The following is a 12,407-nucleotide window of genomic DNA, read 5'->3' as shown; positions in this document are numbered from 1 at the left end:
CAGGAATTCCCGAACCACTGCGACAAAGCTGTTCCAAGCCACTTTCTCCTTACTAGTGAGCTTCTTGGGGAATTCATTGCACTCCAGGATCTTCTTTATCTGTGGTCCGAAGAAGACACTGGCTTTGACCTTTGCCTCAGACAGCTTAGGGAAGAAGTCCTGAAGGTACTTGAAGGCTGCCGACTCCTTATCTAGAGCTCTGACAAATTGTTTCATAAGGCCCAATTTGATGTGCAGTGGTGGCATCAGCACCTTCCGGGGGTCCACCAGTGGCTCCCACTTGACGTTGTTCCTCCCCACACAGAACTCGGTCCGCTGTGGCCAGTCCCGTCTGTGGTAGTGCGTCTTGGTGTCCCTGCTGTCTCAAAGGCAAAGATAGCAGGGAAACTTGGTAAAACCGCCTTGGAGACCCATCAGGAATGCCACCATTGCAGCCTCTTGATGCCATCTCAGAAAAATGCAGATATGTATCCACTTATGCAGCTGGAACTAAACTGAACTGGTGGGCTTAAGGCCCCTGTATTTATACTACTATTTATATTACTGGAAAGTTCGAGAAAGTTCTAGAAGTTACTCCAAGTTTACTCAGCACTGAATCTATCTGGAATGTTCGGTAAATTTCAAAATATCACTGTCCTGGTCACAAAAACAAAGTTTGTGGGGAATAATAGCCATTTTCTATACTTTTGAGGCATAAGCAATTAGGAAATAACACTTACTACCCAGGAACCAAAAAAAATTAATAATTTTTTTACACGATGTTACCAATGGATGGGTAGTCAATTCTCCAGTGTTGTAAAATGGTCTAATAGTTCAGCTTTGTCTTTTCCTCGACTAAAGCTGCCATCTACAATATTAGACATGCACATTTTGACAATGATTACCATGTAGGGTACAGTTTAACAATTGGAAGTCATTTAAACCCTACAACAATTAACAGTCCTCCTTGTTATAACATGTGGTCCTTGATAGGATATGAAAGTGCACGGAAGAATTATGGAATTATTTAATTAGCTATTATAACCACATTAACGAGCACTCCCCCTAAAACATTGCCTTATGCAAGCCACAGATTGTACTACTGCTTAGTTTTAAGAACATAAGAAAGTTTACAAACGAGAGGAGGCCATTCAGCCCATCTTGCTCGTTTGGTTGTTAGTAGCTTATTGATCCCAGAATCTCATCAAGCAGCTTCTTGAAGGATCCCAGGGTGTCAGCTTCAACAACATTACTGGGGAGTTGATTCCAGACCCTCACAATTCTCTGTGTAAAAAAGTGTCTCCTATTTTCTGTTCTGAATGCTTCTTTGTCTAATCTCCATTTGTGACCCCTGGTCCTTGTTTCTTTTTTCAGGTTGAAAAAGTCCCTTGGGTCAACATTGTCAATACCTTTTAGAATTTTGAATGCTTGAATCAGGTCGCCACGTAGTGTTCTTTGTTCAAGACTGAATAGATTTAATTATTTTAGCCTGTCTGCATATGACATGCATGGTCTTATTTGAAGTTTTTTTAAAACCCCAGAAATGAATAAGGTTTACAATTTTCGAGGTATGAAACAGAGATAACATAGATTGGATAATCTGTAACAAGAACATAGAGAAAACACTAATGGGGGATTTCACAGAAAAAGGAAGGTTGTTCAGACTGGAAAATTGCAAACGTAATACCGATCCACAAAAAGGGAAAGTACAGAAACTGAACCAGGTAACTACAGACCAGTAAGCCTAACTTCTATTATATGAGAACATAAACTTATGGAAACTATAATAGAGATCCAAAATGGCAAAATTACCTATATGGTAAAGTTTTTACAGGGTACTGGGAGACAGTCAACATGGTTTTAGGAAAGGGAGATCGTGCCTAACTAACTTGCTTGATTTTTTTGAGGATGCAACATCGCAGCAGTCTCTTGAATGGATAATTGCAAAGCATATGACATGGTTTATTTAGATTTCCAGAAAGCTTTTGACAAAGTCCCGCACAAAAAGATTAATTCTCATTTTTTTTGAAGATGCAACTGAACGCAGTACATAGTTTACTTGGATTCAGAGACAGCCAGCATTTTTAGAAAAAGTCCCGCACAAAAGATGCAAGTTAGGTATTACCTATTACCCGTTTCGTCTACTTACCAAATAAATCTCACACCGGTCTTTCGAAAACAACTGTTTCCAGGGCGTGTTTCTTAATTCTCAAACTGAACGCATAGGGATCAAGGAAACACATGTACATGGATTAGGGAGTGGTTAACATGTAGAAAACAGAAAGTACTGATTAGAGGAAAAACCTCAGAATGGAGTGTGGTAACCAGCGGTGTACCACAGGGATCAGTATTAGGTCCTCTGCTATTCCTAATCTACATTAATGATTTAGATTCTGGTATAGTAAGCAAACTTGTTAAATTTGCAGACGACACAAAAGTAGGAGGAGTGGCAAACACTGTTGCAGCAGCAAAGGTCATTCAAAATGATCTAGACAAGATTCAGAACTGGGCAGACACATGGCAAATGACATTTAATAGAGAAAAGTGTAAGGTACTGCACGCAGGAAATAAAAATGTACATTATAAATATCATATGGGAGATATTGAAATTGGAGAAGGAATCTATGAAAAAGACCTAGGAGTTTTTGTTGACTCAGAAATGTCTTCATCTAGACAATGTGGGGAAGCTATAAAAAAGGCTAACAAGATGCTCGGATACATTGTGAAAAGTGTTGAATTTAAATCAAGGGAAGTAATGTTAAAACTGTACAATGCACTAGTAAGACCTCATCTTGAATATTGTGTTCAGTTCTGGTCACCTCGCTATAAAAAAGATATTGCTGCTCTAGCAAGAGTGCAAAGAAGAGCGACCAGAATTATTCCGGGCTTAAAAGGCATGTCATATGCAGACAGGCTAAAAGAATTGAATCTGTTCAGTCTTGAACAAAGAAGACTACGTGGCGACCTAATTCAAGCATTCAAAATTCTAAAAGGTATTGACAGTGTCGACCCAAGGGACTTTTTCAGCCTGAAAAAAGAAACAAGGACCAGGGGTCACAAATGGAGTTTAGAAAAAGGGGCATTCAGAACAGAAAATAGGAGACACTTTTTTACACAGAGAATTGTGAGGGTCTGGAATCAACTCCCCAGTAATGTTGTTGAAGCTGACACCCTGGGATCCTTCAAGAAGCTGCTTGATGAGATTTTGGGATCAATAAGCTACTAACAACCAAACGAGCAAGATGGGCCGAATGGCCTCCTCTCGTTTGTAAACTTTCTTATGTTCTTATTTCTATCTCTTCCTTGGCCTTTCTAACTTTTTTTTTGACTTGTGTTTGCAGTTCCAAGTCCTCTTTCTGTGTACTTTGTTTTTGGTGCCTTTTTTTGCTGAATATTTTTATTTTTTTTAAATTGATCTATTAAACCATTTGGGCAATTTTGTTTTAAATTTTGATTTGTCTACTTTTGGGATGTAATTGTTTTGCGCCTCTAGTACTACATTTTTAAACAACAGCCATCCTTTTTCTGTGGATGTTTTCTCTATTTTACTCCAACCTACTTCTGTTAGTCTCCGTTTCATATCTTCATAGTTTGCCTTTCTAAAATTGTAAACCTTCACTTTAGTCATTAATTTTTAGGTTTTAAAAAGCACTTCAAATGAGACCATGTTGTGGTCTGAGTTTGCCAATGGTTCTCTCTGTTTTAGTTATTCTAAAACAGAGGTTATTGAACACCAAGTAATTGTGCAGGCATGTATTTTGTATGGTTTGTTACCATCTTCATATTTTGTAAAATTGGGCGCTCAAGCCTCAGGTTTACAAAGATTCTACAATACAAAAAATGTGATAACAATAGAAACAATGTACATGATTAAAATCCTTACAAGTACTTAAATGCTTGCCTACGTCACCTTTGGATGTACTGTAGATACAGTTGGCTTCAACATGTTGCCTGGCACAAGACCCCACCAGTTGCACAAATTGCTGTATCGGAGCGGTTCTCCCTGAGTTTACCATCGGGTTGGTTTGACTACTTTTGAAAGACTCATAACTAGCAGTATTGGATTGCAGTTCTTGGCTGTAGCTTGATCTCCAGGGAGCTGAAGTCAAACAAACATCTTGCAAAAATCAGAATATAGGTTGAAGGTCAAACAGAACTAAGTTCATTCATGCTCTGACAAAGTTGGGAGCATTAAACAGGGGTGAGGTGTTGTTAGTAGCCGATTCATTTTACGCTCTTTCAAAAGTGATTTTAGCTGTAAAGATCCTGTAAAATGGAGCAAAAGTAAAGGATACTGAATCAAGAGTGCACAGATTATTAAATCACAAGAGTCTGTGGTCATTGTACATGCTACTTGGCTGGATGGTTTGTATGTGCAAGAAGGGCTGGGATTTATAAACAACTGGGAATGCTTTTGGAAAAGAAATAGATATATAGGAAAGATGGACTGCACCTAAATAGGTTTCCCTAGTTTTCCTTGTGTGTGTGTGTGTGTGCGTGTGTGTGTGTATGTATTATATATATATATATATATATATATATATATATATATATATATATATATATATATATATATATATATAAATATACAAAATAAATAATGAAGGCATACTCACATACTGAAAATAAACATTTATCTGAAATATATACAAAGCAAACAATACTTGGGTATATGGGCCGTATATTTCTTTGGTGTTTTTTTTTTGTTTTTTTTCATTCTTGTTTTTAACTGGAATTAGTGTACAGCAACTTAAACAATGCCCTGATAATTCCAAGAAAACACCAGAATGATGACTTTGACGGCACGCTGATTAATATGATGTTGTTGATTCATCCAGTACTTAGTGCTCTGAGAACACCCACTCGTTGATTAGCATCGGATATAAAGATAATAATATTTCATCCTGCTGGGGGGAATGAATCACAATTTTGCAATTTGAAAGAGATTTTAAAATTAGGATTAGGATTAAGTATACGGTACATAACCCAAATTTAAATATACATTCCTATATATAACAAATACATGGACTATTATTTGAAAAAGAGTGATTCATAATTAACAGGCTATATTTTCCATATATTGACAACTATAATTACAAGTATGGTACACTGACAACAGATGGAAGCTATCAAAAGACAACATCACATTATTCAAATGTCTGTGTTGTGGGGGGTTGTCCTGATCTGCTGAATTTGCACTGCATTGCACCAGGTTACCCTTGAAAACAATCAGTCAGTTTCAAAATAAATAAAATAAATGCATCATGTGTACCAAGAACCTAAATACGAACATCAGACATAAATACCAGCTGAAGTACTAACCCCAGTAGTATTGTTTACACATTGAGATTTAAAAAAAAAAAAAAAAAGTGTATCTAAAAACTGAAATTGTCCATTTATTTTCTTTTTGAGGTCTGTGAATGCCCAAAGTAAACTTTGTCTTGGTTTATTGGATATCCGTGCTACTGTTTAAAGATTTTTCAATTCCAATAATTAAGTTAATTTTTATCTGGATCCAACTGTAGGGGTCAGCCAACCCAAAATGTAAAAATTCATTTAATGAGTCCTTGGTGAACTCAGCTGAGCTCACTGACCACACAGTTTTAAAGTTGCTCTTGAGAAGCTCTGTTTTGTAATTGTTTGTGCTTAATCGCAGAACCAGTAGACTGCATCTTTATTTTGCACATTATTTTATCACCCAAGCAAACTTTGTTCATAGTACAGGAATTACAGAAGAGCAATGAAAGGGTAAGCAGGAGGAACCCAATAGCCTATCTCGTGGCTTTTCACATATTACACATTTAAACAAAATATTCGGAAACTATGAGACACGTTGACAGAAAAGAAAAGGATGAACACTTTGCAGTACAGGTGTTGTGTCATCAAGCTAGCATTATTTTGCGAAATTGTGAACGACACAGTGAATTATCAACAATACTTTGTAGACTTTTTTTATTTGAAGGTTTCAAGTTCTAAATGCTTCAAACATAAACAATACTCTAATGTTTCTGTCTTTCTGGTCCCAGATGTGAAAATCACAATGAAAATATTGCTCCTGCTTTTTGGTCATGTACGAAGGTCCAGTTGTTGTGGGAACAGGTTTTATATATTATATCCATAGTTTACAAAACTCTCATTACAATGACATTACTGAGTATTGTGGAGTAAAGACACCCCTTTACAACAACAATTCTCACATATTATATCATATGCATGTTTAATAGTAAAAAAAAAAAAAAAAAAAAAAAAAAAAAACAACAACAACAAAAAAACACAACACAACACAGAAATATTTGATAAAAAAAAAACCGAGGGAAAGAAACATTGCTCTAAAATACCAACCGGTAAGTAAATAGAAATGCTTGTATAGAGTATAACAAGGGAGCTTGAAGCTTTAATAGGAAGAAGACTCAGACACAGAACTGCACTTTTGTGTACTTTTATTAAACACAAAATAAATCCAAAACAAAAGCCTATCTCCACTTGGATACCTAGACTAAGTACAAGCTTCCTTAACTAAATGGTTGGGATGGCTAAGCCATGTTCCGCAACACAAACACTCTTAACTACACTGGACAGCAAAATTGTTTACCAGTCACACACATTTATTTCAGTTGCACTCACGCCTTTGCCATCCACACAGCACTCCTTGCTACCAGCTCCCTGGCAGTCCTCTCCATATTGGAGGTTCAAGCTCCCTCTTTATACATTGTGTCTGTTCCCAACTAGCACCAATTATCTTATTTGGGAACAGCCCCATACTCACGTGTATTTGGTAGGGATAGGAATTAACCAGATTTTCTTTATTGCTTTTATTTCAGCTTGCAATTCAACAGCTGAAATCATTCACATCCAGTGTCTATTCAACTGCCTCACTAATTAGGTGATTAAGTGCATATGCTTCAGTCATAGTCACTCAAGCATGTCCTGGTCAAGGATGAATGATTGAGTGATTAAAAAGAAACTAAAAACATTGAGTCAATGATCATCATTTACATACCTTATTTTTTATAATAGTGATACGTTTCTTTTGATGCTCGGTATACTGTGTGTGTGTGTGTGTGTGTATATATATATATATATATATATATATATATATATATATATATATATATATATATAATATATTAGTTTTCATCCATTAGAAAGTAGGTAATAATAGTAATGTACTTGGATGAACAGGTATAATGCAGTGCTTCTTACCTCTCCAAGCATAGGCTGAAAGTCCTGAGTTCAGTTTCCACAGAGGTTTGAAGATAAGATATATTCAGGACACATCTACCACAAGCCAGGGGCGAACTGACTACCTAATAAAGCGCACGGTGCGTCCACCTGATGGTTATGTGGACTAGGTAAAATGTTGCAAAACCCCAGACAATAAAAAAAAAAAATTATATATATAATTACACTAAAATGCTGTCTTCAATAATAAAGAGACCACACATATAAAATTTTAGGTTGTAGGTTTTGGGGTTTTAAATAAAAAACAAATAAGGTAACACAACATTACAAGTAAACAGTAGAGACACACACAACTGCAGGACTACAGTGCAGCATAGATAATGCAGGAATAATATTAATATATACAGTCAAACCCATTTATAACTTATAACGTACCTGGGATATAACGTACACACTGATATAAAGAACCAGTATCATGGAACCGAACAAAATTGTATTAAATCCTGTTTAAATTCTCCTTTTAGTAGGTAATCTGATTCCTGTTCAGTTATTCCTGTTATTACGCACGCACCGCGACGGCACGCAGCGGTCTGTGCTGCGCATATTGCGTACTCGTAGGCCAACTTCTTGCTGTTTGAACTTGACCTTGCTCTCTGTTACTGTAATTTATGCAGTACTATCATGGCCAGTGCTAAACGATCGTCAATTTCACTTAAGGACAAACTGTACATTATTGGAGAAATCTTAAAAAGGACGAAAGCAGTCAGAATTATATTTTCATGCTTATAAAAGCAGCAGCGTCTAAGGGCCTGTCCACATTAGAGCAAAAAAAACGACAACAGAGTTCAAAACTGATTTACCTGAACCCTAGCCCAACAGTGTTAGAGCATCCAGATTGCCGTAATGAGACTGGGTTATTTTAGCCCAGCTGTTGTTGAAAAAACACTTTGCTGGATGACTGTAACCCAGAAACCACTGTAATGTATACACGTTCTTCTTTCTTTTTCCCCCCTCGTAAATGTTGTTGTTTATTTTCATTGAACACGGGAGCAGAACGGAGGAGCTACGAGAAAGTGCCTAAGTAATCAAAAGGGGAATAATTCGTGCCCATGACATAGTAAATAAATGAGATGGACATTTGCACAAAGGGAAAATCTGGGGCGGATAACAGTTCTTTAATTTAATTAAAAGTCAAAATAAATACCTTTAACTTGCTAATATGTGATGATGTGATCTAAGATAATTTAAAAAGTGTTTTGGACACTTAAGTTTTGTGTACTACAGTACATTAACATATCTGATTGTACCAATAGAATATGACAAGAATAATGGGATTATGGCAACATACTACCACAAAGCACTAGGGGATATCAGAGAATATTGTGTAACCAGACTCGGACACGGTTCACGTCCAGACTACAGTTAAACCAGTTTATCTAACCCAGTTATGTCAACACAACCAAGTCCGAGACTACCTCCAAGTAGTTTTCAAACTCGATTGTTGAACTCAGTAATGAACTGTGTTTAGTGTGGCTGCAAATCACTTTAAGCACTTTTAAACAGGCTTTGAACCCTTAACGTTAATGTGGCCAGAAGACTAAAAGACTTCTTAAAATAGCGTACAGGCAATGATTACTGTACCTGAACTAACAGTTTGTATGGTAATGTTTATTGATTTGTAAATTATTTATAATTTTTATTATCAGTTTTACTATTTCTATAATTTATTATTACTGTACTGTATTTTTTTTATTAATTTGTTCATTTTACTAATTACAGTACAGTATTATTCATTACATTAAGTACATGTTTTTTGTTATTTTTTATAATTCATTTAGCTGAACATCTCTATCCAAGGCAACATAGAATTACCGTAATAAATAATTAAAATACAGAATGTTACATGCTGTATAGTAATGTACAGTACTAGTTACATTGTTTTATATTGTTTCATATGTAATTAACTTTTATACTACATAAATTGTACATGTACACTAATGAATTAGTACTGTAATAGGTTGTGATTTTTGTGCTGATTTGGCGGGTATGTGCATGTACCTGGTTATTACATACCTCAGTTATAACATACTGTTTTTACAGTCCCAAGGCAGTACGTTGTATCAGAGTTTCACTGTAATAATGACGTGGTTGATAGGCAACCCTATCAACCCAGAAAGGGAGCATTAATTGATTTTTTTCTGGGGCATCTCCTCGTTTGGACACCCTGTACAATATCCCTCTTTCAGAATCAGCATTCCTGCAATAGTAAATTGACCTCAGGGAGCATGGATTTTACAACGTTGGAAGGGAGGTTATTCCTTATGGTATTGCAGACTTCACTTAACCCGGGATCTGTCTTCTGAGCCTTCAGGATGTCGCTTTTGCTCAAGATCGGCATAGGGAGCATGTCCACTTGCGTTAAACAGGCATAGGCTTTGGGAATAGCTTCCAGCAGCAATCCCTACTGATCGGCTGTTCTACCCGGAACTTCAACAGCACACTGCACTCGTTTGGATATGGGATATGCGCAGGGATGGCAACTCTTGCAAGTGTCTTCAAAAATCATTAATGTCAGCTGGAGCCAGCCTCCTGGACCTCTCTCGGAACGGAAGTGGGTCACTCAGACGGATGTGGTGTTCTACTCCGTTAGCTCTTCTCACATACCATTCATGTACGGAGAACACATTTGACCTTTCTGCCATCTGACGCTTCAAGCTTTCTTTCCATTCTATGGGAACTGGTGAATTCCCAAAGTTGAAAAGACCAGGATCAATGGCAGGGGTGGTGTCGTCTTTCTTCCTGGCTACAGTAACAGTGTCTGTTTTGAATACTTTTGCATATTACTGTACCAGTAGGCAAAGTGACCTTTCATGCAGACTCATTCTTTACCAGAAGTTATACTGTTGGCAGTGATGAAAGAGGCAGGTAGTACACCTAGCTGGACAAATAACCCAACAGGTAGGAAATGTCAGAAGGGGTCTCCACCATCACAGGGTGATTTCCCAGGCATTCAGGCACATCTATATCACAGGTGACGGTGTATTTGGCATCAGGGGGAAAGATCAGGGGTTCATTTTCTCTCCACTGGATGTCACACAGGGGCTCCTCAGTCAGATTTACATGTGCTGTGCCTTGTTTTCTGAACACATCCAAACACAGGGGATGAATGCGTAGTACATCCACATAGAGAGGTCCTGCCATCTCTTCACATCTTTTTGCCAGACGTCCAAAAATGCTAGCATCAGTGCCGAGGATAACATAGATGTCATGTCCTTTAGACTCCGGACAAATTAATGCCATCACTGACATGGCTTCCTGCACTCCAGCCACTTCTTTGGGCAATTCTAATTCCACCACCACATACTCCCTGTAAGGACAGCTAGCATTGCTAAGGCCCCAGAGGGCCAGGCCTTCAACAGGATGTATAGGTAAGTGTCTTAAGTATTGACTGTATCCCCTCTCAAATATAATGGTGACTTGAGAGCTGCTGTCCAATAATGCTTTGCCCTGTTTTTCTTCTATCTTCACTAACACTATAGAAGATGGCCCTATTAACCCTTTAGGAATAGGAGAGTCTGTAGTTAAGCTGGGTGAAGTTTGTGTGTTGGAGCATGTCATGTAAGAGGTCCCTGTATGCTCCTTCACTGGAGACAATGAATTTTTTACTACTTTTGCCAAGTTTTCAGGAGCACTGCATCAGGTTGATATGCGTCCTTCTTCGCCACAGCGATAACAAAAACGGCCTTCTCTGTCTCTAAGGGAATTACTCTGAGCTCTTGGAATACTTCCAACTGTAGGTGTCTGCTGCCAGGGGGTGGCTCCCTTTGATGACATGAGGGTCAATTGCAATGCAGCTACTCACCCCTGCAAGTCCTGCAATTGTGCTTTGAGCTCAATGGTCTTTGACACCTCTACGGCAGTATACATGGGTGGGGGTCTCTTTGGTTGGGGGTTTACATGGGGAGCTCTACTTTGAAGGCTGAAGTTGGCCATTGTTAGAGCAAATCCTTCTTGAAGTTCCTTCATTTGTGTTCTTAACTCTTGAACACCTGAATCATGTTCTCTTCCAGTGCTTGAACAGAACCTTTGATCTATGCTTCCCATCTTGAAACTACAGCAAATCTGTATTTGTATTGCACTCCGAGTCGTGAACATCCCAGAGATGCCTCCAATTATGTAACGCCCCTTTCAGCCTAATAGTATTGTATTTGGATGGACAGGTGTAATGCAGTGCTTCTTACCTCTCCAAGCATAGGCTGAAAGTCCTGAGTTCGGATTCCACAGGGGTTTGATGACAGATATCTTCCGGACACGTCTAACACAAGCCACAGGCTAACTGACTACCTGATAAAGGCACAGTGCCTCCACCTGATGGTTGTGTGGACTAGGTAAAATGTTGCAAAAGCCTGGGCAATTACTATATATAATATATATATATATATATATATATATATATATATATATACAAACACACACATGTGTGTGTGTGTGTGAAAACACACTAAAATGCTGTCTTCAATAATAAAGAGACCACACATATAAAATTGGGGTTTTAAATAAAAATCAAATAAGGTAACAATTTTTATAATACTTTTAAGTGCCCTGTCACACAAATAGAATTACAAGTAAACTGTAGAGACACATACAACTGCACGACTATAGTGCAGCACAGAAAATATTATTAATATAATAATCATTATATAGGCATTATATATATTATAGGCAACCCGTATAATAAAATAACTGTGGCACCGTTGGAACTCGTATAATAAAATCCCCTTCAGGCAGTATAGTACTGTCCACTACCTCGGGCACAGTAAAAAAATAAATAAAATAAAATAAAATAAAAATCAACCCTACTGTACTCACTAGCAGCCGTCTCGGGTATATTCAGAGGCACAGACAATCCAGAAAAGGTGTAGAGACGGAATAGAGGGTTCTCGAAAGTTTTCTTTTCCTTTCTCTAACCGGGTTGCTGTCAGTTGGAGCTTACCGGTCGCCCCGAGCCGATACATTTGGTATCGACACAGACGACGTGACAACACAAATACTATATACTCTAAAACAAGGGAATCGTAACAAGGGCGATGTGCAAGTAAATACAAAATGAATTAGAATTTATAATCGGTTAAACAATAGTAGAAATCAGACCGATTTCTTTTTTTTCATCTAATGTTTTTTTTTCTTTGTCCCAGAACGATCACCTAAGGCTCTCACACCCTTTCGCGCTACACCTCAGCCCCGCC

The sequence above is a fragment of the Polyodon spathula genome, chromosome 11 (genome assembly GCF_017654505.1).
Source record: "Polyodon spathula isolate WHYD16114869_AA chromosome 11, ASM1765450v1, whole genome shotgun sequence".
Taxonomy (NCBI): domain Eukaryota; kingdom Metazoa; phylum Chordata; class Actinopteri; order Acipenseriformes; family Polyodontidae; genus Polyodon; species Polyodon spathula.
Note: the sequence above shows the minus strand (reverse complement) of the source record.